Source organism: Manacus candei, unplaced genomic scaffold (assembly GCF_025592945.1).
Source record: "Manacus candei isolate 608988 ecotype Guabito, Panama unplaced genomic scaffold, ASM2559294v1 h1tg000041l, whole genome shotgun sequence".
Classification (NCBI taxonomy): Eukaryota; Metazoa; Chordata; class Aves; order Passeriformes; family Pipridae; genus Manacus; species Manacus candei.
The window spans coordinates 8,718,724-8,745,153 of NW_026138089.1; the positions used below are offsets into that span (position 1 = coordinate 8,718,724).

Here is a 26,430-nt window from a genome sequence, read left to right on the forward strand (position 1 = left end):
CAGCCCCCAGCTGGGGGCTGGGGGAGGCCATAGCCCCCAGTGGGGCTCCAGGCCCCTTCCTCATGGCTTTACAACTTGGCTACTCCCCAGCTACAACTACAAGTACAACAACAACTCTTCTTTTCCGGTCTGGGTGATATGTTTATATTTTGCAGAAGCGCTCATTGGTTCAACCCCAAGGTAACCACCCCCTGGGGGTTTACCATTTTATAACTTCAGGGGGAAAACTGTTTTTCCCCCCACCACAGTCTGCCTTTGCCTTCAGTGGGCATCCATCAGAAGCACACATGGTACTTGCATTTACAATGTAAACGTACAAACACCAACAATACTTTCACTCGCTGTGAAAGCAGAGTACTATTGATATCTCAGAGCTTTTTGGATTTTTTAATTTTTGTAGATTTTAGAAGTAGTTGTGTAGTAAATGTAGATTTTAATGTAGCTGCATTATATCCCTTTTAGTATATATACCTTTTAGTATACTAGTTTACACATACGCAACCCTATCACTCCATTTCATATCAATTCCTCTAAATTCTGTTAGCGTGTTTAGTTTTCTCTTCAAGGTAGAATTGTAGAATTGTCCACAAATGGACAATTTCACAGGCATAAGCACAAAGTTACATTTCCCAAAGATAATTATAAATCCTTTTCCAGAACAATGTTAACTCTGATTTTCCTTCCACCTCTTCTAATGTACCAGTTTACATTTTCCCTGGGACAGGTCAGACATACCCTCCAATAAATGGATAATTCTTCTATTGCCATCCTGAAACAATGCAGGGATAACCACACAGCCCCTTTGACATTTCTCTATCATCAAGTGAAAGGCCGCACTCATTCACAAGTGGGATGTAGTTTATAATATACCTGGAGGTACTCTATAGGTTCTCCAAGAAAACTGAATACTGTAAATATTGATTGAGAACTCACCGACAGCTTTTCTAGAATAAAAATGTTTAAAATGTTCAGCAGTCAAAAAACAGATGTGCAGAGCTGCTGACTGACTGGTTTGTTTTGTATTCTTTCCGAATTTGAACCCTCTGAGCTTATCAGCAGAATCAGCTATGTAACGCTATTGAAAGCATCCTGTTTACATGCAGAAAAATGGGCTGTCGTCACCTTAATCTTTCTTTGAAGTACTCAGAAAAAAGGATTTAACTCTAACTTACTGCCCAGAGTGGTTATGGACTCACCACCCCTGGGGGTGTATAAGATCGGGCAGGATGGAGCTCTGAGTAACTTGATCTAGTGGAACATTTCGTGCCTACTAAAGGGGTGTTGGAACTAGATGATCTTTAAGACCCATTCCAACCCAAACCATTTGTCGTGGTTTGAATCTTGTTTTCCCCCAGAGGCTAGATTAAGTGGTAGACCCCAAGGGGTGGAAACCCCTGGAAGTTTTGGAGTTCTGTCCAATGGGTGCTCCTGCAGAAATGTAAACATATCACAATCTCACCGGAAGAGATGAGTTGTAGTTTGGTTGTTGTTGAAGAGCCATGTTGTGAGCCACGAGGAAGGGGCTCTGAGCCCCTTGGGCCCTCTGGGGCCTCCCAGCCCCTGGTTGGGGGCTGCAGGGACCTGGAACAGCATAAAGCTGGGCTAGGTGCCTGTGGTTATGCCAGGAGATGTTTTCTCCATGGGGGCAGAGCAGTAGCCGGCACTGACCAGAGAAACGGTGGCAGAGAGCCAGGAGAGATAACACCTGAACTGAAGGAGCAACAGAAGCAACATGCAGCACCAGAGAAAGGACTCCTGGAAGGAGAGCCAGGAAGAAGAGAGAGACAGCAGCCTGAGAGACAGAGTTCTGGGGGTAAGACTGTACCAACCCCCCAAAAACTCCTTTGAGATCCCTCTGAGAAAAGAGGGAGATGGACTCCTATTTAGGAGAAGAGTTTTAGACATGCAGCACCGGAGAGAGAGAGGAGCTGAGAAGCTCAGAGCGTCCTGGAGCTGGACCGGGACGGCCAGAGGAATGCGGGGGGAGTTGACCTTGGCTCCCCCCCCCCTTGCACTGCTGCCACGGTGGCAGCCTGAGAGACAGGGCACAGAGGCCCTGCAAGGAGCTGAGTCTCCTGGAGATACCAGACCGTCACGAAGACCCCCCTGTGTCTTCGTGATATGACGTGGTGATACGACCTTGTCTGGGGTTACGAAGCCCACGGAAGACCCCTCGGTTGGAGGCGATGGGGCCGAGAGAGAGAAGCTTGAATACCTCCCTCGTGGATGCTGGCAGAAAGCCAGCCAAAGCTGCTGCATCAATGTGAAGAAGACAGACTGCTGCCTCAGAAGATGCTGCTGTTCAGAGACTGAAAGGGATCTGTCCTTCTTTCCCTCCCGGACTTTTATTTGGAGGGGAGAAGAGATCTGGTCCACTGTAAATACTATATGTCATGGTAGAGATAGCTGTGATCATGTGTAAAATGTGATATGGTATTTATTTGTACAGTCATTGTAATATATTTCCCTTTCCCCCACTTTGAGTCTGGTGTGTTTTGTCTGGAAAAACCCATCTCACATTAGGTTGAGATGTGGGAGGGGGATGGAGCTAGGGAATTGGATTTTGGGGTTATCTCAAACCATGACACCATTCTATAAAATTTGATGTTAAATTTAGTTGCAAAATACTATTCTAAGATTAATTCAAATTTTAAACTCCATTCGCTATTTGGATTCTGGAGAAGAAGCTAAGGCAGTTTTGCAAGCGAAAAGGAAACATTTGCCTATGCAAAGCCAAAAACACCCATTTTAAAAAAGGAGCAGGACTTCAGTGGTGACATGACAAACAACGTATCACTTAGAAGTAAATGAAAGCATTAATCATCAGATTTCAGAAAAGTAAGAAGCCCTCTTCTGGTACTGGAACTTAATTAATGTTTAAGATATTGCTTGGATTCCACTTCCAGTTTTCAAAGAAGACTACAAAATGAGTTGATTTAAAAATAAAATAATTAAAAGAGAAAAAATATTCCACCACACATCTCCCAAACACTGACATGAACTTAACAGCATAAAATTGAGTACAATCAAAACCTGCCGTGTATATGGGATAGGAAGAGGGCTATTGTAGTGGTTGACCCTGGCTGGATGCCAGACACCCACCAAAGTTGCTCTATCATCCTGTTCTCAGATAGACAGGGGAGACAAAATATAACAAAGGTTCATGAATTGAGATATGTTCTGGGAGAAATCACTCATCAAATACTGTCATGGGCAAAGTAGACTCAAATTGGAGATATTAACTGAATTTATTACTAACAAAATCAAAGTAGGATAATGAGAAGTAAAATAAATCTTAAAAATAACCCCTTCCCCCCACTCCTCTCTCCTTCACAGGCTCTACCTCCTCCCCCACCAGTGGCTCAGGGAAACAGGGAATGGGTGTTACCGGTCAGTTCATCACAGTTCATCACACGTTCCTGCCACTGCTCAGGGAGAAGAGTCCCTCCCACAGAAGACAGCCCTTCACAAACTTCTCCAACAGGACTCCATCCCACAGGGTGCAGTCCTTCAGGCACAGGCTGTTCCAGTGCGGGTCCCTCGCAGGGTCACAAGTCCTACCAGGAAAACTTGCTCCAGCAGAGGTTTTCCAGATGTTCACAGCCTCTTTTCAGGTAACCACCTGCTCCAGTGGGGGAGCTCCTCCATGGGCTGCAGGTGGATCTCTGCACCCCTGTGGTCCTCCATGGGCTGCAGGGGCACAGCTGCCTCACCATGGTCTGCACCACAGGCTGCAGGGGAATCTCTGCTCTAGCACCTGGAGCGCTCCTCCACCTCCTTCTCCTCTGACCTTAGTGTCTGCAGAGTTGTTTTTCTTGCGTATTCTCATTCCTCTCTTCTCTGGCTGCAATTACATCTGTGCAATAACTTTTTTTCTTTCTTAAATTTCTTATCACAGAGGTGTTATTTTTATTCCTGATTGGCTCTGTCTTGGCCAGCAGCATGTCTGTCCTGGAGCCGGTTGGCATTGGCTCTGACTGACATGGGAGAAGCTTCTGGCAGCTTCTCATAGAAGCTCCCCTGCTACCAAGACCTGGCCACGCAAACCCAATACAGCTGTCCAGATCAGGAAAGGTTAATGTCTTTCAGCTTTTTAATCAGTATTGAAAGTGGTGCAAATCTCAACTTGCCTCGCTTTTTTTCTCTCCTCTAAACACTGGCACATGATAGAGTTGCCTGTTGTTCCCCACTGTACCAAGCAACAAGTACAGTCAAATCCAGAGCATCTCACAACTATGGGGGCAACAAGGCAATCCCTTGGACCATAACAATTCTGCAGGCTTCATGTCATATCTTTTTCCATAGCAGCCTCTTTCACTCAAAACTGAACATCACATCTAAGGTTTCCAGTATTAGCTGCTGCAACAGAGGTGGTGCAGGCCAGGATTCAAAAAAATCTTTGCAGAACTGAATAAGCCAAGTGTTGCTCACATAATACTTTTATGTAAACATACAGTCAAACCAAGCCTTCTGGAAACCTATTTAACAGACACTGGGGAAACTCACAGAAAGCATTCACCTAGCTCTGGAGCATATTTTATAGTCTTAGGATTCCAGACTTACTCTGATTTCTAGTGTCACTGCAGCCCATGCAGTACACACACACACAGCCCAGTGCAAGACTGTTTTCCCTAATAAAAATAAACAAAACAAAACAAACAAACGAAACCAAAAACCACAAAAGAAAACCACATTCCAGTACTGAAATGCTATATAGGCTTCATAAGCTTATTGATCAGTGCTTTGTTTACTACCAGTAATGACAGCAGGACCACCTGGTTTCTGCCATTCACCTAATACCACTCATGCAATCAAACTGTCCCAGGCAGCATGTACAGAGCATGTCACCTCTTACAGCTTCTCTACAGTAAATCATCCAAACTGAGCCCATCAACTCCAAGATTAGCTGCATGGGAGTTCATTTTATTCCTCTAGGAACCTCTAATCCAGAATGTTCGTGGAAGAATGCCTTAAGTCACTCAAAGACAGTGCCACTAACACAACCACTATAGATACATTTTGCATAGAAAATTCAATACCTGCTCTAGACACCTATAGCAGATATTTATATACATAAATTACATACATACACACGTATTTTTAAAGTAAAACACTGCTATTTTGAACTTTTCTGAGAGCAACAGCTCCCTTGAGCAAATATTGCAGACTACTTTCACTACTTAAGACTTCACATGCAGGAACACAAACTTTCATTGCAGCATTATCATACAATACCTTTTATCCTATCTCTGAGAAAGACAGGGAAAAATATATGAATTAAATAATAAAAATAATAAATCAGCATTAAAGTCCTGGAAAATGCCTTCAAAATAAAAACAACAACAACAAAACCCAACAAAAACCAGAGAGCATGGGCATGCAAAGAAAAAGAAAAAAACCACACTTCAGATGCATTTGTAACACAAGACTTTCCTTAATGTTTCAGACACCATTAAAGAGATGCCTTGATGAAATAGCGAAGGAATTTATTTCTGATATTTAGATATAGATATAGATATAGATAGGTGATGATCATGTGTGTATCTATGACAAGGTAGGAGAGTTACAACAGGTGAAAAATAACATAAAAATTCCTTGGTTCTTATAAATCTCTTCACTGTGAGAGCAATACAAAATCAGATCTAGTGTGCACATATAGCCTTACCTTTTCTTTCTATAATTAACTAGTGATGCTTTTAAAATATGCCTAAGGCACTGCAAGATGACTCTGCTTCACCCAAAAGAGTAACTGTGACTCTCCTCCACGCAGCCCCTCAGCACATTAAGAAGAAAACTAGCAAGTTAGGGTTCAGGGAGCTCTATGTTATTTTTGAAACATCAAACAAAAATAATAGAAACAAAACATTCATAGTGAAGTCTAATTATTTTTAATAAATTTTCTGGTTAGTAAATGCCGGATCTAGTGAAGTTTCTCATTTACTATGGCTCTGAGCAAAGTTAAAGTTGCAGTGCTGTCAGAGAGAGAAAGGGAAAAAACATAGAGAAAGTACATCCTACTCTCCTTTATCTCCCAGCAAAATACAATCTAACTATCCTCAGATATAAAAACAACTAAGTCACCTATGAAGATCCAGACTTCATTTTTAAAACTGCATTAGTTTTATAGAATTCTGACCTGTTCTATGTGGCCATCCAAAATCTTGCCAATGATCCTTTCAACACAACCTTCAATAAACGCGGTCAGCAAATAAATATCCAATAAACAGCAGTTTAAACAGCAGTCAGCTTAACCTTTCCCCTGTCTTTAAAAAATGCCAGACTGTTCAGTGTTTGCTCAAGACTCTTCTTTTACCAACAGTCAATTTGAATGAGCCGGTGCAAGTACACTGTTCATCCCCTCCTGAGAGGAGGATGCATTTATGTGAAACATGAGGAGAATGCCTAATGCTGAAACATACTCTCTGCATCCTCAATGAGATTTTATTACAGGGCTCTCTTTCTTCTCCCTGGTGTGTGTCAGCACGCCTGCAACCATTCTACTTCTTTTATGGTCAGACACTATCTGTACACTTGTATTTGCGTTTGGTATACACACACTCACTATCTATCACACGGGCTTTATGACCCCATTGGGGCTACTCAAAAAATAAATAAACCTGCTACTCCAAGTGATAGTATGCAATACTGACATGAAAAATATTCTGCTAATATTCCATACAGTTAACTGTGGCTACTAACAACCAGATTTAAGAACTATTTTGGCTTCCAAAAGCATTAAGGGTTTGAATTTTCAAATATATCCTAAAGGTAAGTCTATTTTATAAACTAGCTCTGTGATCCTCAGAGAAAACTTTGGCAGTTCAATTAAAGTACAAACAAGTTTTTAATTAAAAATAGTTATTTTGTCTATTGTATCAGAGCTCCATGTGATAAAAATTCACAATTTCTGAATTTGTCAACAAAACATTACAGGTTAAAATCTCTATTAAAAAATCCACAAATGAACAAGGAAAGAAAACAAAACAAAACAAATCAAAAACTACAACACCATAACCAACTTCCTAGAGTCTGCAACTCTTTAAAGAACATTACTAATGCAACTGTCATTTTTTGTTAAAGAAATATGACTTATTAAAAGAATGGCATTTACCAAGATCTTTGAGTATCTTGGGCTGTGACAACTAGATTTAACCAGCTTTGATAAATAATAAAAGAGCCTGGCAAACACTCAGTTTTTCTAGTCCTCCACCTACATTGTTCTACAGTTCCTATCAATACATTATTTATATTTCAGGAGCATTCTCCATGAGGTAATCACCTTCTGCAACAGTAGGAAAGAAGTCTCTGTTGCAAAGATCCTTCATTTCAAGAGAGCAAGGAAGTAAAAAGTTATTTTAAAAATTCAGTTTCCTAGTCATAATAAAAATGCATGTTACAAGTAATAGGACAGAGAAGTTGCCATTTTAAGTGAATATCTCTTTGGAATATTGAGTTAGAGAAAAACGCTATCTATGGCAATACCTTTCACTATTGTCTTTGATAAAATAATAAAAGTTCAATAAAATGAAGCCTTAAAAACATAAATTATCTTGATGGCTTCTGTATCTTCCTTGCTTTTCCCATTTATTTGTTTCTCTTTATTCTTTTCACTATATTGTTAATATGCCCTCAACTTAACACTGTATTTCTCATTCTGTCACTATGTCCTTACTAAAACACTGTCTCTTTAACACCACTTATGCTGCAGGACTGATCTCAGGAATTTTCAGGGGTGTTTGACTATTTGCTTAGGGGCAGGGAGGAGGGGGGATATATCACATATCTCCACTCACTGTCCTGGATTGATCATCCCCATCATTCAGCCCTACAGAGCAGGGTTTCCCCCTAACGTAACCCCACAAAACAGAGCAGGAGTTTCAGAAAGTTCTTGCGCTGCTGGAAACTACATTTTCTTAATAGTTGCAATACAACAGGGCATGTTGTGTTATCTTGAAAGTCATCAGGGGCTTTAGAGGCTGATACGCCCAACTGACAGTACCCCCAGTGTGACAAAATGATTTTGTTTAAATTCAAGTTTCTCAAGCAAGACTTGGTAATTTTAAAAGACTAGGAAGACACACAACTCCAACCAAATCTGTTATTGCAAGCATTCAGCAGTGAAGTAAGATGATAAAAACAAAATATTATGGAAATTTTTTCAGAGTCTTCTTATTCTATCTACTGTTGTTGATGCCATGCCATTGTCTATTTCTCCTTTTAGTGGAGAAAAGGAGATGACATCATGTAAAGATGTCAATCTACCTTTTTTGGAATAAAGACAAGGAAGAACGTCTTATCTTTCTGTTTAGTGCTCAATGCAATGTGCAGAGGAAGACAAGTACACAGTAACTGTATTAAAGAAAAACTGTTAACTTGAGAACATAATTTTGGAAACTTAAGCTATGGTAAAGTAATACTCTCCAGAGAATTATATTCACTGTAAATTACAGACATAAATATTATATTTTCAAATTGAGAGACAGAGTAATAATCTATCAGCTATTCTTGCATGAAACAAGATTTAATTTTTCTGTATCCTGGCTTCATCCCGAGTTTTTAAGCAATGCATGCTGATGTTGGCAAAGGTTCGTATTAGTTTAATTACTTATACCTAAGATAGTCACATGCATAAGTGTTTGCTGAACCAGTCCTCCAGCAGTTTCATTTGGTATCTTTTTTTCTCCCCTGTTTTGTTGATTGCAGTTGATACTTGCAATGAAGAATTAAAATATTTTTCTTCTGCACAGGCAGAATTGCTGATTCCATGTGCACTGTACCTTCATACTCTTTTAAGGAAATGCCCACATGTGGGGAAGCAGAACACCGAGGGCTTTCTAGGTAGCAGAGAAACTTTCCAATTTTTGCTCATTCAACATTTAATCTCCTATTAATGATTTTCAGTACCGGACAGTTCCATATTTGTTTCTATGCAACACAGACTGCAGCCAGGTAATTATTGCTTCTTCAAATAGGTGGGAGTTGTGTTTTTTCTGTTAACGAAGTTTAGGTGAAAGTTTAAGGCATCCATTTATCAAACACCCTGTCCCTCCAAATCAACAGGAGAAAGAAAAACAAAAACAAACAAACACACACCCCAAACACCAACAAAATAAGAAAAATGATGAAAATAAATAAACAAAAACATAACAGGCAATAAAAATATTCCCTTCTTCTCTATCTGTAATAGAAGGCAAGTGGACTGAAGAACATATATTCCACCTGATGGCAATTAGATATGCTGAAGACTGCAATACAACTTAATTAACATTACAGATACGAGATAATGGGTAAGAGGGACAAATCTAAGAGCTGAAATGTCAACTCTCTGGTAGTTCAATATTTGATTTGTTCATTTTTATTCTTAGCTAAGAGCTGACCCTCTTTCTAGCATGTCCCTTGCTGAGTAATTCTAGGAAAAGTACTTTGTGTTTTGTAATCAGATCAAGATTTTTTTTATTTTGCCTACTCTTTTTAACCGGTTCACCTTTAGTCACAACCAACAGAGAGGTGCAATAAGGAGGCAATATTCAGAGATAGAGACTGGAAGCACCACTCGTGCACAATCCAGGAGTTATTCTCATATGCCAAGCTCCATTTACCCCATTTGAACCGAGTTAAAACTTTAAGTCCTCTTTTTTGCTATTAACTCTCAAATGGAAGTATAACAGGGATTAAATCACTTCAGGACTCTCATTCTCTGGCACACAGCTGTGCTTGCTCTCTGCAAAAGGCCCCAGCCATGTCCCAGTTTCATTCCAGGTCACATAACAACCCATGCACCAACAGTTACGTGAATAATATTGTATTTCCCTATTTTTACCAACCAGTGATTCCACACAACACAGCAGTAGCTGCATGCTTGTCTGCAGAAACTCAAAAGATGATGCTGACTGCCTAGAGTCGCCCCCCAGTGAACAAGAAAATAAACTCAACTTCAAGAATAAATGTACTGATGGTTCATAAGAAACCTTGACAACGGATATAGCTAGCAACAGGGAGGGGGAGAAAAAACCAACTAATTCTCATGCTGCAGAGGAATACCCCAAAATATCAATTGTATGCAGAGATTTTAAATTAGAAGATCACCAAATCAGTGCTTAACTGAGTGTGTGCTCTTACCACATGCAAACAGAAAGGACTGACACAAAGACTTTTCTGAGGAGATGATCTTAGAAGACACTTCTTTAAAAGGTAAAACAAAGTACAACTCAAAATAGCGGAGAAAACTAAGCTCACAACTTTATTAGCCTAAATTAATCTGATTAATTCTAATACAACCAATAAAGGTTCTTTATCTAGGGATATACATCTACTTAAGTCTGATTTAGTATAAGGTGATTGAAAACACGAAGACGACACTGGGTGACAGCACAAAGCAAAGCAAAAGGAAGAATTGCACAGCGACATTTGCAGCTCTGTTTGTGATTTTAAGAACCAGAAATTAAAAAAAAAAATAACTTGGTCTCTAAAATCCTACTGAATTTCAACAGCACTGAGATATCTTACTCTCTTAAATACCACAGATTTTAACTTTCAAGTGCTTTTTCCTAACAATAAATAGGGCTAGACAGAAAGTCGCTCCACCACTGAATACCTATCCAAATGACACATCTTTGGAAGCATTGTCATTCCTCAAGAAAATAATGCATTCACTCTCTTTCTTCACTTTACCCAAGGTAAGAGTCCAATAGAGGTGAGAAGCTGGGTGTAAGTAGTTACAAATCAACTGAAAAGCAAGAGATATGACAGACTTGTTTCCTATATTCCTGATTCATAAAGATGCCAGCAGTGGAGCTACAATAACTCACACAAGTCAGGATTTTCCAGTTTACTGTTGAGTATTCAGAAACTTGGCTCTTCTCCCTCCAGCCATTTGATGGGGTTTTTTATTGCTTTTTGGGGTTTGGTTGTTGGGGTTTGGTTGTTGGGGTTTTTTAACTTTTTTTTTAATTGCATACATACTTTACATAGAACAATGTAACCTTTCTTTATTTCTAACTCAAGTTTTTCTGGTGTTCCGTCTCTCTGGAGAAAAGCCTAACAATGTCAGGTTTTGGAGCCTGAAATAACAAAATAACAGTCAAAATTTAACAAAAAAAACATTTTTATGGAAGTCCCACTTGGGAGGATAGGGGGGTTGGGAGGGGTGAGGACACTCAAAGGGATTTATGCACAAAGACTTTTTAACATCCATCTTATATTTAATGTTAGAAGTTCGTTACCACCCTAGACTAGCAGCTTACCTGTACATCAGTAGTAATACAGAATGGGAGACAGGATTTCCAAGCTCATCATCGTTATCTTGCCAGACCACTATATCCTAGCTATCTTTGAAAAGGAAGGGCGAGTAAATAAGACACAACTAAGCCTCTGGCTTACATTAAACACTCCAAGTGAATCCATCTGCCAATATGCATACTGGAAATCTAATCAATAGCAGGTTTTGCATGTTTGCACAGCTGTTATAGACAGATGCTCTTATCACTGTTATTTTATCCATACTTTTTAATAAAGTGGATGACTCTTAAATCGTTGCCTTCTTCCTCCTCTTCCAACCTGGTTCGCTGATTTTCACTTATTTGCATTTCTCTTCACCTTTAGTTTCCTTCTTTATTTAACAGCCTTCTCCACTACTTCCACTAGCCTTTCCAACCTCTCCTTTAGCCATGTGATTTCTCCTTTTCCATCTTTGTGGTTTACTTATACTTCACTCTCTGCCAAATTGACTTTTTTGTCTTTCCCTTTCCCTGCTGTTCATAAGAATCAGATTCATAGAATACCTCAAGTTGGAAGGGACCCATAATGATCAAGTCCAACTCCCTGCTCCTTGCAGGACAACGTAATACTAAACCATATTATTTATAGTGTTGTCCAAACACTCCCTGAACTCCAACAGGCTTGGTGCTGTGACCATTTCCCTAAAATATGGAATACTTCGTGAATTTGCATGCCATTCTTGCACAGGGGCTGTGCTAATTATTTCTGCATTGTAGCATATGTGCTGCTGAAGTGAACACAACTGGATGTCTGTTGGATGTCTCCTGTCCCTTTCCAATAGCCCCAAATTAGCAGACCAGTTCAGATGACAGCAGCATTCTCACGAGGGGAAGCGGAAAGGCAGGTACTGATCCCTTCACTCTCGTGACCAGTGACGGGACTTGAAGGAATGGTCTAAAGCTGAGTCAGGGGAGGTTTAGGCTGGATATCAGGAAAAGGTTTTTCACCCAAAGGGTAGTTGAGCACTGAAACAGGCTCCCCAGGGAGGGACAAAATCACAGCCCCAAGTCTGTTTAAGGACAGCGCTCTCAGGCACATAGTGTGATTCTTGGGGTGTCCAGCACAGGGTTAGGAGTTGGACTCAATGACACAGATGGGTCCCTTCCAACTCAGCATATTCTAGGATTCTATGACTGTAGGCTCACAGTTAATGCTCTGAACACCAAGTCATTCACAGGTGAAACACAGTAGCATAAAATTTCTTCTTGTGGAAAATTACATTTCCTCTAATTAAAGAAGAGCCTAAGGACTGCTGTACCATGACCGCTGTACCACTGTACACTATCTCAATGCCGAACACACCAACTTCCTATTAGCAATCCTTCTTCCTATAAATGACATACAAGTATCTCATCTTGAGAATTAACCCACCCTAGCCCAGGCCCCAGCAGGGTTATAGTGCAGCAGCTCCCCCAGAGGCTTCAGAGGCGGTGGATTAATGGATGGTTACTGTCCACTTCAAAGTACAGAAGGCTGGTCTCACTTACCTTCAATAGGGTATTTATTACATTATTCTTGGATTCAAAAATGTGGGACAGAAAGATGATGTGGAACATTACCAGCTTTTTTGAGAGCCCATTTCATTGGTTAACTGTACTCACAGCTGTGAAGCTCTTTTCAATATTCAGCTTAATTATGTCTCTGCTGACGCTTAAAGACCATTTCTTCTTATAATGCTTATCATGGTCAGCTATCTAAATGTGTTTATTTTGCAGAACATGAATAAGTGATGCATCTAATCACAATGCAAGTGTTATGCAGCTTTACAACATTTTTGTTGTCTGGCATAATAAGCAAGCTCAGAATAGGCCCTTGTCTGTTGGCACTGTCGCTCTGTCAGAGAATTTCCATTCATTTAGTAGCTCCAGGCTGGCAGCTAAAGCAATCATTAGTGGCCAAAAAGCATCCATCCACCAAAGCCACAGACCTTCATTCAGGCATAGACAGTTCAAAGTACAATCAAGCTCTCCTGCTAAAAAATTCTGGGTTTCAAGACAAAGATCTGTAGAGAAACTGAATACCTGAAAAGTAAAATCAGAAGAAATGGGAACTCCTACAGTTGGCCTGTCATTAGCAACAGGTCGATAAGAAATGGGCTGATGGCAGACCAGCACACAGTTACCTCTCCCCACAGCATGCAAAACCATCCCTGCTACTAAGAAAATAGTTTTGCACTCATATTTGCAACTGCCAAAACCAAGTATGAACTCCTTTTCTTTTCTGATGCTAAAATGCTATTAATTAAAATTAGTAAAAATATCTTCTCTCCAGAGAGGAAAGGAAGAGCACTTTCTCAAGTGGAGTATTTTCTGAAATACTCCATGGTTCATACTACCCCAACACTGGGCAACCAGGTTTGCTCCCTTCTGAGCACAGAATCTTGAGAAATATTTCCCCCACACCTTCCTGAGAAGACAGCCTGCTCTCTGGCTGTTTGAGCTGAGAGAAGCTTTCTCCCGTTAGGATGAAACTCTGCAATGGCCAACCTCTAATTTTCTACTTATCATTCAATAACATAAGAAAAGTGTATACATGGTCTCTGCAAGAGGCTGAAGGAAAATCAACTTCTTTTCTTGCCTCCTGGTGAGTCACAGCACTGCTAGAGATGTAAACCAATAAGTATTTCTTTTATTTAATCCACATTTTCTCCACATTTTCCTCCAGGTTATGGATCCTTTGGAAGTCCCTGAGCAATATCAGTTCTTCTCCTGCCCTCACTGCTACAGTGTTGTACAGTAACAGAGAATTTGCCTAGTCTTCATTAAAATAGAAACTGCCAACTGACAGAAAATCAACAGCCTTTGGTACCTACAGTGGACTCAGGCAAAACAAAATGGGAGCTTAAAGTGCTACTGAAATGTATGGAGTGGGGGGGGAATATATCAAAAAGTAGGGAACGGGAGATAAATACAAACATTTACGTTACTATGAAGGCTGTGTAATTAAAAGTGCAGTTAAACAGGAAGTCCATTAAGAAGAGAATAATTCAGAAGAAGACACATTTGAGTACAAAATATAATTAATTCAAACAGGAAATAAGAATTAAAAGTAATTATTTTGTTTTGCAAAGGTAGAATAAATGCAGCTGAACACACTGTTCAGTGCCTTGTGCCTTGTGTTCTTTTGTTTGTGGTTTTGGGGGGTTTTTTTGGTTTTGTTTTTTTGTTTTGGTTGGTTTTGTTGTTGTTTTTTTTTTTAATTTTCACTAGTAGATCTTCACACCTCCCATGTCCTCTCAAATCAATCAAAAATAGTAATTAAAAAAGTTCCACTTCAGCATCCCAATATGCCTGTGGGTAACACCACATATAACGTCATGGAAATAGTTAGCAGGAAAAAAAGCCTGCTATCAAATAATTGATCACTGCTCAAAGCACGTACACTCAGGACCTAGGTCCTGCTTCCTACAGGACAGAGACTTTCAGTAAAAGCCATTCTGCCATAAACATAATCCACCGATTGATTTTAAAGACTGGTTAAAAGCTATTGCCTGTGACAGATCAGGTAAGACAAATGATCTGTATTCAGGGACTAAGAAAACTGCATTTCTACTTGAAATCTTTTGACCTCGGTCGCACAGGTGTTCCCAGCAGAGCTCCAGCAATGAATACTGAAGTACTATTTCTCCTCCCTCTGTCAAAGTCTGCATATGAGCTCCTGCACATGCCTCCCTCTCTCACGCTTAGTAAGGGAAAAAGACCTGCCCAGACCTCAGTAACAACCTCCAAAATGTCTACTAAGAGGGCACGAGAAAAAAGACATAACAACAGAAGTAGATTTGGTAGTCTTTGAGAAGCAGATGAGGTAGTAGTGAGTAGTAGTGCTATTTTAAATAGTGTGCAGAAGTCAGAAGATGACAAAGAGAAAAATATGCTAAAAAAAAATCTTAAAATGTCAAGTGTCTTGCTGCAAACTGGATTATATAGGACATGGGGCAAAAGAGCAGCACCAGCATAGGGGTTTAAAATGCAGCAGCAGCAGCTGCTCATGAACAGGAGCAGCGATAATGTTCACCAACTCCATATACACCTCAGAATTACCTCTTCAGATCCAGCAACACTTCCTGCATAAGTCTCATACCAACACAGTCCCAGTTCCAGGGACTCTGCATTTCATTTTCACTGCAGCATAGTACACCAGAACATGCCATAGTGTTTGTTTTGTTTTTAAATCTGGTCAAAAGATACTATACATGCAGAGCATCTTCTAAAGAGAGCTGCTTCAGCATCAACAGTACAGTAATAAACAGCTGGATCTACAAGATTTATAAACCTTGGAAATAATTTTATTACATATTACTTTACACTAGATGCCCATTGTAAGCCAATTTTCTTCCAGTAATGCTTTTGAAGACAGTTTACTTGTCTTTCAGAACTCCTATTAATCTTTTAAAAGAGAAAAATAAGCCAAATCTGTCCATATATAGTAAAAAATATTTCTGCAGTTCACTATATTTTTAATTCACTTTGAGGTCTGCACCACTGTGAATTCACTTTCATGATCATTTACACAATTAGGTTTACAGCAGAACACACAGGCTAAGCTTCCACAGAAACTGAATTTAAAACTTAATTACTAATATACATTTTCCATCAAAACCTGAAATATAAAATGGTTCACAGTTGGATCAAGGAAGTTAACAGATAATATACTTATCTAGTCCAGAACAGAGCAAAGGAGTTAGCATCCTGGGTAGCAAAGTTGAAGCACTAAAGCCCAAAAATCAGAGTAACTCCGAAGAACAGAACATTTGGAGAGTGCTGGTGCTCTGCCAGTCACATCATGAAGAGAGGAAGGTAAAATTCATTAAATAAATTATTCATTAGTATTTAACAATTCGGCACTGGATACAATATTTATTCTTTTGGCTAAAGAACAGTGCTATGAATCCATCCACTTGTAACTTCACTGCTGAAAAAGTTAATGCCATTTATTGACAGGTTAATTTATAATACCACCTTAATTAAAAAAAAGATTATCTTATCACTTTCTGCCTGAAATAAAACTGCACCTGATTGGGAATACTGTACCCACAGGCTAATGAATGATTTCAAGCAATTCAGTGTCCAATTAACACCAGCATCTGGTTTGGGGATTTTTTTATCTCTATCAAAGCATTTGCCCTACATTAATTACACTTCCAGTTAGTTGCAACAGCAAGTTTAAATCTTTATGTTATTCTTCAAGCAAAAGTAAAAACAATAAAATGGTCAGGACCTGGAATTCACATAACCAGAAGCAAAATTCCAATCACTTGTAGGCATGCAAAACAAGGCATGAAACTTCTCCCAGCTTGATTTCAACAGTTAACATCAACAGAACACTAACTGAAGAAATGGATAGGAGTCCCCTATGTCAAAGACACTGGAAGAGTGACCCATCTGCTTCCACCTGAAGAATCCTGTCTGAAGCCAGCTTCACGATGAACCAAACTTTGCTTGGACAAGAAGGTGGTTTCTTGAGCTTTTAAACTGATCTTTGCCATTAAAAAAAGCAATTGAATAATTCACTGATTTTCAAGATTTAGTGCAGCTGGAAGATCTGCAACAGGGGAACTTGACGTGTGTGGAGGAAGTATCCTTTGACTCATTATGATCTCAGAGCATGTGAGATTGATTGGACCGGCATTCACCTCCTGCCCCCTTAACACTGGATTTAGATAAGTCAAGCATGATTTCTGAAATACAATACATTTTTTCCCATAGAATGTTCATCACTAACTCTACTAACTCTCCAGCACCATAACTGTACAACCAATATAAAAAAGAAATGAGAGGAAGTATTAAGTCGAAACCTGGCTTGGTGCTTTAATACTATAAGCATGGGTAGTCTTAAGAGTATCTTACTGACATATTGTATGCAATCTCTGTTATTCCTTAGGAAAGGTATAGCGCTATTTCTTTAAGGCATTCTTGCAATGGCATCACACAAGAGATGTTAACTTGGTGTATATATATATATATATATATAACTTGGTCATTTGCATATGCAACAACTATTCATTTCTGACAGTGATTGATTCAGCAGTGGGGTTAAGCTCTGTAGTTGCCAGTATTTTTTTCATCAGTCCTGGACTCACAACATTCACTGAATAAATTATTAAAGAAACTAGGAAAACAAATAACAAACAAACAAGCAAACAAAAGACAAAAAGCCAAGTACCATCTTTGCCGTGGAACTGTGTGATACTATACTATATCTTTTCCCCTTGAGTGTCACTACCAGCACTAATTTGAATCCAAATATTAGAAAGCTTCACAAGAAGGGTTCAATAACTGTACATATGCTCCTAGCTGAAAATCTATAGAGGAAAAAAAGCCAATAAAATCATACTTTTGCTTCTCATGAATGCTCAATTTTAATTAAATATCATCACTCCAACTAGATCACATTTCATCATTCTTTCAGAAGCAAAGCAGAAAATCTATGCTTCTGCCTCCTTTGAAGAGAGTTTTTATCATGTTTCCAAGTTCCCTCTGCCTTTTACTTACAACAAAGATTTCCTACACTTCCCTACAAACTGAAGCAATTTTATCCCACCCAAGTAGCAGTTCCACACAACTGTTGCCAAGCCAATAAATTAACAGACTCCGAGGTGATCACGCAAGCTAATTCTTTTTTGGCTGTTTTAGCTCAAATCGACAGACAGCAGTCCCCTCTCATACCTGAAGCTCAAACTCGGCTTCTGGTCTCTATTATTGTGTCATTGCCAACCAAACAGTTTTAATACAAAGAAACAATGTAACAAGCCTCTTTTTAACGCTTGGGTCCCCAAGACGATCAAAACTGATCTTTTCCCCTTGCTGAGAGAGGTCTGCCGTGCAGATTTAAAGGCTTGGGATTCACATTCTGCCAACACTGTACGTAGAAGAAATTCAGAGTTCCAAACTACTTTTCAGAAGGAATAAAATACGAAAGGGTGGGTTGTTTTTTAAGTTAGCATTTTGAAAGTGAATCCAATTCTCTGTCGAAAGAGACCTTTAAGATACATGGGTTAAAGCCAGATTGTATGTATCATGAGCAGATGCATGCAACCTTCTGCTTCTCCTTACCCCAAAGGAGCTCCTAATCCAACATACTTTCACTGTCTCGCACCTCTCTTCCTGCCATAATTATCTCCCTCTGCCCCATGGACCAAATCTGCATGCTCTTTCTTGAGTTGTGCAGTCTATTCTTTCCCACCCAGTTCTGTTTCCAATACCCTTCCCTCCTGCACTGTGTGCAGGTCTTTTAGCACAAGCAAGAAATAACTGAAAGAACAAATAAATGCAATGTAACATTTTTCTCCTTGTACTGTAACTAAAGAAAGGAAATCTTTACTGCAGTTAATGCCCTGTTAAGGACAGCTGCAGAGACTAAACGTTGTCAGAAAGATGGTGATTGCCAAAATAAGGTACCAGCATAAACCAACTGCTATGCCAGCTATTCCTAGCCTTGGGTATGTACCTCCTCTCACAGAGATGAAGATCACTTTTCCAATACCTTAATGTGCATTGGGTAAATTATGCACTTGCCTGAAGGCCACTAGAAACACCTCAGTTTTGAGACAGTAAAGAAAATAATGACATATGTTGAAATTATTTATTAAAGCTGTAATAAAAATCTTTTGGAAAGTAATGGCCATGCTTGATAAACTAGTGATGACTACACAAAACTAGAGTTGCCTGAGTTAAATCTCACTTAATTTTAAATGAAGCACTTTGAAAAAGTGGAAATAAAGGACATGAACTCAATGGAGTTGCTCTGATATGTCTTGGGGAGCAAATCCCTCTGGGTTTACTCATACGTCTGATCTTGAGATGAGGTTTTCAGTTTAACTCACAACATGGCTCTTCCCTTGATTTATCAGGACATATGCACTGAAGTTGAACAAGTCACAAAATGTTAAAAATGCCTCTCCTGTTCAAAATGACCATCTCCTGTTTCTCTTACTTGGGAAAAGAGGAAGGGTATCCTTTACAAAGGCTCCCTGGGACAGACAATTAATTTCACATTATCTTTTCATCCTGATTAACTCTTTTGGTTATTTTCTTCTTTGAAAGCTCTGTTTCCCAAGTCAAACAATACACATCACTAAGATTGACCAACAGCACTTCTAACAAATTTCATTTTCACAATAATTAGCATACTGAGGCTCTGTCCCTTGGAAAGACTGACCAAAACAACCTTTCTTTTCTTGTTTCACTTTTCTGCAGCAAATAAGACCCTTGATGTAACAGATAAATGTTTTTACCAGACAAAACATTCAGGATTCAGGGGGTTTGGTTTTTGTTGGGGTTTTTTTGTGGTTTTGGGGTTTTTTTTAAATAGCAGATGTTTTAAGCTTGGCTGCTCATAGTCTTTGCCATGAGCAAGCTAGCATCCAAACATCACCTGTCATGCAGTTTCTCCATCCGCATCATTAGAAGGCAGGGTGGAAAGCATCCCGGAGGGTATTTCAGGCTTGACTGCCAAATACAGAAACTCAGAGAGGAACAGAAAGGTAAAAAGAGCCTAAGTAAGGCCTTACATCTAACAGGGAGTCAGACTTGCTTAGGTTTCCCTGAGTGTCCTGAGAAACTTTCCCAGGTATAAATGACCAGTGGTGCTGGAGCACCTCTCCTATGAATACATGCTGTGAGAGTTGGGGCTGTTCAATCTGGAGAGACCTTATAGCAGCTTTCCAGTACCTAAAGAAGGGCAAAATAGAGCTGGAGAGGAACTTTTGACAAGGGCCTGTAGTGATACGATAAGGGAGAATGGCTTTCAACTGAGAAAGAGTAGATTTAGACTAGATATTAGGAAGAAATTCTTCCCTGTGAGGGTGCTGAGGAATTGGAACAGGTTCTCCAGAGAACTGGTGGATGCCCGATCCCGAGAAGTGTTCAAGGCCAGATTGGATGGGGCTTGAGCAACCTGAACCAGTTGAAGGTGTTCCTGCCCATGGCAGTGGGGGTGGATCAAGATGATTTTTAAGGTCCCTTCCAACCCAAACCCTTGTATCATCCTGCGATTACATTGACTTCACAAACCTTTTTGACAGACATTGGACAAACTTCCATTCTTCATCTGAAATGCGGTTCGATCACTGTGTGCCCTCCTTGCAATGCACTCAGACACAACAGTGTGTTGCACCTAAGCCAGAGATTGAGGGCACAGACTTGGGGTTTTAATTTTACACAACTCAGAAGGACAGTAAAGGGGACAGATCCTTTGGGTAGCCCTCCTTTGTGCTGCATTTAACAATCAGGCAGTCATTCCATAAGTGATGGAAGGGGAGTTGAGGTAACAACATTGAGTGCAGAAGAGGAGGCCAGGGAGGTGGGAGAAGGGCTAGCTTTCTACTGAACCAACAAACTGGTCCAAGGGAAACATAACCAGGAGTTAGGGAAGTGAAGAAGGAGAAGGAGAAGGAGAAGGAGAAGGAGAAGGAGAAGGAGAAGGAGAAGGAGAAGGAGAAGGAGAAGGAGAAGGAGAAGGAGAAGGAGAAGGAGAAGGAGAAGGAGAAGGAGAAGGAGAAGGAGAAGGAGGAGAAGGAGAAGGAGAAGGAGAAGGAGAAGGAGAAGGAGAAGGAGAAGGAGAAGGAGAAGGAGAAGGAGAAGGAGAAGGAGAAGGAGAAGGAGAAGGAGAAGGAGAAGGAGAAGGAGAAGGAGCCTGGCTATTTCTCTCATCAGCAGTGTACATCTAAAACATAGCATAGATATGATGAAACCACATGACATGTCACTAAAACAGAAATGTCAGCAAACAAGTCTCACCACTCCCAGGAGATTCTCCATTGCAGTATCTGGTGAATTCAGTAGAAGTGTGCATGCCATCCAGGAGATTATGAATGAAAGCTCAGAGTCCTTCCTCCCAGTTGTACTGCCCCCAGCACAGCTCCATTGCCATGGTCACATCTTTCCAAACACCTGGGCACAGTCAGCCCTGGCAGCACAAATGCTTCTTCTCCTCTTCCCTCCCTCCTCTAAAATCCCAGTTCCCTTGCTTTTCATCCTCCAGTATTTGCCACTTGATTCCTCTCTGTATTGCCTTCCCTCAGAGTTTACATAGGTTATTGTGGGATAGCAACAGGTTTGTCATGTCAAGATACAGTGAAATCAGCAAAAATATGAGTTGGTCGGTGAGTCACACCTGGGCTTGAGCAAGGCTTAACAGCTGAATGATGTCTGGAATGAAGGCCTCACAGCCTGATGTTATCTCAGTGAAGCACAGAAGAGCACCCGCCCCCCTGTGCCAGCCGTTAGCCTCACTCTTCTTTATCCATTCATAATAAACCTTATGATAAATCTGGTCCTTCAAGGAGATAACAATGGGAGTAAAGTTCTGGCAAACATCAGATGGCCTTCACTGCCACCACAGACGGGCGGAGAAGGATACTGAGGTGTCAAGGTTCTACGCTGCCTTTGTTTCAACCATAAGTTACATAACTCAGTTTGACCGAAGGTAACCAAAAACTCTCGTTATCCCTCATTTATATATTAAAAAATACATCAACCAATATGAAAATGAGAAAATATCTGCCCCCCACCATCTATGACTGCAGCAACAGGAAAGCAATTATTTTTGGCTACTGTCACACTCAGTTTTTCTAACAAAGTATGAAATTGATACCTGAAATTCTCCATTACTGAGGAAGAGAATACAGATCTACTTGACAGGCAAATCAACAGGCTTGCCCCTCTCTCCATCCTCCAAAGCAGAGATGCCTTTTCAGTAAGATTTGTACCTCTGACTGCATCAAAGCATACCAGGGGACACTTGTACAGAGCATTATACACATATATCTTTTAGGTCAAGTGAATTTATCATCAGTAATCTAACAGGAATCTATAACCTGTTGCTTCAATAAAGTCCACTTTGTGAATCTGTAACTATGAAAGTTCTTACTGAATGCAACCAGACTTATAATGTCGAATGGTTATAAATCAGAAATTAAGTCCAGCCGCACCCAGCCCCTCTGATCTCTGAGGACTCTGTTGGAACACAAGGGGGTTTATTTTCTCCCAAATTTCATACTCTTATCACAACAGTTATATAAAGTGCAAGTTATACCTGTGAAAACATGATGCTTATTTTGACAGTTCAAGAACAAACAAATAAACAAAAAAACCACGATAGACAAAAAACCCAACACACACCCCAAAAAAAAGGAACAGCAGAAATAAAAGTACATAAATCAATGGAGAGAAACCAGGAATCATGTTTCACAGACAGCAGAAGATGGGAATCCTATTTAAAACAAGAACTCAGGAGCCAGAAGTACCGCACATTAAACATGGGAATTGAAAACAAAACCCATTAGAAGCAATCTAGCCTTTGCTGAAACATATACATATCATCATTACCAATAATAATTTGGCTCTTCATGTGTAATCACTGCACACTAGCCTCACTTTATATTCATAATGGCCATTAATGTCAAGAGGAATTGTGCACACGGGCACCATGTTGCCCCTGTGCTGCTCCTCAGTCAGCAGTCTGCTTCGCAGAGAAAACCACCTCTCCTTGCCACTTCTTCCCTCTTACACAACTCAGGAATAGAAGCAAGGAAAATGGTATATCTTTTTTTTTTTTTCATAACTACTCCAAATAATTTTATGCTATTAAGAGCACCAAAAGGTAATTTGTAATAATCATCTGTTCACACAATACTGAATTCAAGACAGCACATATTAGAGCTCAAGAACAGAATTCATCACAATCCACACTTCAGATTGTGATGATTGATTTCACAGGTTACTAGTATCTAAAAATGGCCACAAAGATTAAGTAGGAAGAAAATTCTAAAAAATAACCCAAAAACAAAAACAAAAAAAACACAGCCAAAAAAAACCAGCAAAAAACACCACCAAAAATCAAGAAACACCCACAACCCAAGCATTAATCCAGCACACTTCACCTAGACTGTCCCACCTTCTGCTTCCCCCCCAGCACATACAGGGGCAGGGGAAGTATCATATTCTGCCCACCATTTTGACAATATCCTCACAGGTTGAAATTATCACAAAGAAAAAACAACAATATATCAGTGCAGGGTTGTAAGAAAGGTTCAGATAGAACAAAAAGCATTAAATTGCTCTCATTAATACACCTGTTACAACATTTCATCATCTATATGATCGTTCTAACCCTCAACTGAGACAGAGAAATAGAGGAGTCTGACTGAAATCTACTACATACAAGGTTGAGTAAAATGTTGAAATACAAACTTTTACCATGCCTTAAGTAGCTCAGATAAGCCACAAAACTATAAGGTTTTCTTCACATATAAGTCAAGCCACCAGGAAGCTTCCAGGAACATAACTCTAAAATACCGAAGGAATGATTTTTACAAATATATCTACAAAAAATAGAGAATAAACTTTTGGATTGGACCTTATCTTCTTCTTTTCAAGGAAGAGTAGATCAAGACCATCACAGTCAAGCCATAAGGGCACAATATTTTCATGTCAGAATGACACAGGCAGAAGATGGACTTATTTCACACATTCGCTCCATCCTAAAGCTATGTCAAATCCAAATCCATATCCATCAGTATAGCTACCAAATCTAAAGTAATATTTCACACAAAACCCTACAGAATTATGAATTCCAAATGGTTTTGCCTTAAGTAAAAGATCAGTAGAAAATGCTTATATAACTAATCTTTAATTCTCAGGTTTATTAAAAATCCTGCATTGGGAAAATCTTGCATAAATTTGTAATGTAGTGTCAGTCCCTCATGCACTTCCTACTTTCCTGCTTACCCCAGCTTGGTATCCACGTCATCTCAAGACACTTAATTTGGTTTTCCATTCCACAGTAATTTCTGATTTTGCTATCTTCCTTGCAGTGATTTAAACAACATACTTTTAGGTAAGGACAGAATAGTCCTCCAGAAATCTTGCTTGTCAGTGCCCATTATTTTGTTATAATTATATAGCTGAGTAATAGAATATTACTTTATCAAGTATATTATTACTACATCAAGTACTATGTAAGGTAAGTTCTGTACCTTTAAGGACTATGCTTTAGTCTTCTATTACATTAGATCTTATTTTCATTACGTATTTTAATTATCAACTCATTTACTTAGATCATGAGAATTCAGCAGGAAGTCACCAAGAAATTCCATCTTGTTAAACAAGATTTCATGCATCCCATTTCTAGCTGAAGAGAAAAGGGAAGGGCACGAACTGCTAGAGGAAACATGTGCGAAAACGACTTCTTTTCACTGCAAGCAAAGCCTGGTTCCTGGTTTGACATCTGTCCACAAAACTTTGCAGAATTTCTCTATCACTGAATGTATTTAACTAACTTGTCTGTAGTTTCCATCTCATTTTACTGGAAAAAAAACCTTACTGCCTGCAAAAATGAAAGAATGGAGAGAAGATGGGTGCAAAGAAAGGTACCACTACCACTCAGCCACCATGGAAAAGAAACAAATACCACTGGAGGTGCGGTGGCCTACGCATCATCTTATTAAACACACTGTGCTAACCCACCCTTTGCCCCAGCACCCTGGTCCCAGAGGTCTGGAACTTAAATACATCTAAGAATATCTTTGTTACTTGAAGTTTCAAGCCCCTGTCCTTTGAAAGGTTAATGAATTATATAAAACAGTGACTGAATAATAATCAAGATATACTTGGATTTGAAAAAATCCATATGTTAAAACTCTTAGAGTTTTAGCAGGGCATAGCCCCCTTCCTTCCCCCCCATAAAAAAAAAAGTCCGTCACACTAAAACAACCCAAAGCTTAGTTACACATTATGAAAAGTTCATTTGATAATCCCATAAAAGTCATAGTCCATTTATCTGAATAAATTCTACAGCAATTGCGACCACCTTTGTACGCAAAAAAAGTACACCACAATTGCAAGTTAAATGCTGTGCTTTGATTTTTAATTTGGTTTAAAAGAAATTCCCCATCACAAAGGAAAATTACTAGGTATTACAGCAAAAAAATCCAAAACACTGCTTTGTGAGTTAAAAATGATCTTTTCATTAGTTCTTTCAGCAGACAAAATTCTCTTCACTTCCTGTAAAGATGAGACAGCCTTTGCAATTTTTCAGTTGCTTCTTCCCATTAGCATGTGGGTTACTATGGTACACCAAACACCAACATGGACAGATCACACACTTTCACCTGGCAGCAGTGAAGCTGTCTCTGTTTCAGTAACTCATCTCTGAAACAATTTTTAAAATATAAGAAGGAAGAGCTCTGAAAACTCCTACAGTTTTAATTCAGCTTGCAACAAAGACAGATCACTCCACATCCTTCACTGGTATATCTGTGACCTCAGAAAATACTCAACAAAAAAAAAGCTATTTTTAAATATTATTTTTAGGAAACTAACTTTTTAACTCCCTTTCTGATAAATCTAACACAGAACAAGCCACTACACAAATTTATGGAAATACATCTCTAAAAACACTCAGTGTTAAACATTAGATTACTTAGTCATTGTAAAATACTATCACAAAGATATTTCATAAAAATACCATCTCCAGAAATAATCCATGAAAATCTATTAGGAAAGATTGATATTTATTATAGTATTTCTAATAAAAATATAATTTTTATTTTATAGCAAAATATTATTCACTAAGTCATTCTCTTTGAGTTCTGAATTTAATATCCTTAGTTTTCTGTGGAAAAACAAAATTGTGATGGATACATGCTTCTACATTGAAAACATTTTGACAGCTGTGGATTACTGCTTTCTCCGCTCAATATCCAATTAGGTGTTTGCTTTCTAATCACTTTTTGGAACCTTCTCCTTATTCAAAATAATGTGATAAACCCTAACTCACACCTATGATTTGAGCACTGAAGAAAGTATAAGCTATGTATTGCAACTGTTGTTCTTTGAAAAGGAAAATGAGGGTTAAACACATTAAATGGAATCTCCCACATCAGTGAAGAATCACTGCCACAGGAGGTGAAAGATTCATGAGCAAGTCAGGATTTTTACAACATTATATAAGTCAGTTGTCTAGATACTCATACCCTTCCACTTACTTAAAATAATCACATATTAAACAGGAATTTAGGTAGGAACTGAGTACTAACTACTAACTACTCAAGGGTAGTTTCTCCAAACACCAACACATTAAATAAACATCCATACCCAAATTTCTAAAATAAAGGAATGGGCTCTGCTTAGCTCCCTGTCCCAGGACCACAAG

The 26,430-nt window shown here is 39.3% G+C and overlaps 1 protein-coding gene, 1 long non-coding RNA gene and 1 other non-coding gene across 7 annotated transcripts in view; 1 reads left to right on the forward strand and 2 right to left on the reverse strand.

Annotated features, from left to right (window-relative positions):
* FRMPD4 (FERM and PDZ domain containing 4) overlaps positions 1-26,430 on the reverse strand; it is a 300,487-nt gene that overhangs the window by 184,458 nt on the left and 89,599 nt on the right. The window contains exon 1 of one of the 4 annotated variants that reach the window (XM_051794912.1): positions 6,137-7,735. The exons of the other annotated variants lie outside the window; for them this stretch is intronic. The gene's annotated coding sequence lies outside the window, so the exon portion shown is untranslated. Of the gene's footprint in view, positions 1-6,136; positions 7,736-26,430 lie in introns of those variants that run through there. 4 annotated transcript variants of the gene reach the window in all.
* On the reverse strand, positions 11,920-12,017 carry LOC127474422 (U6 spliceosomal RNA). Its single transcript, XR_007905844.1, has one exon. It is a non-coding gene; the product is annotated as a U6 spliceosomal RNA (small nuclear RNA).
* LOC127474359 (uncharacterized) lies at positions 18,479-20,906 on the forward strand. 2 transcript variants are annotated; one of them, XR_007905822.1, is made up of 2 exons: positions 18,479-20,648; positions 20,790-20,906. It is a non-coding gene; the product is annotated as an uncharacterized LOC127474359 (long non-coding RNA). The 2 variants fall into 2 exon arrangements; XR_007905823.1 differs by having other exon boundaries at positions 20,796-20,906.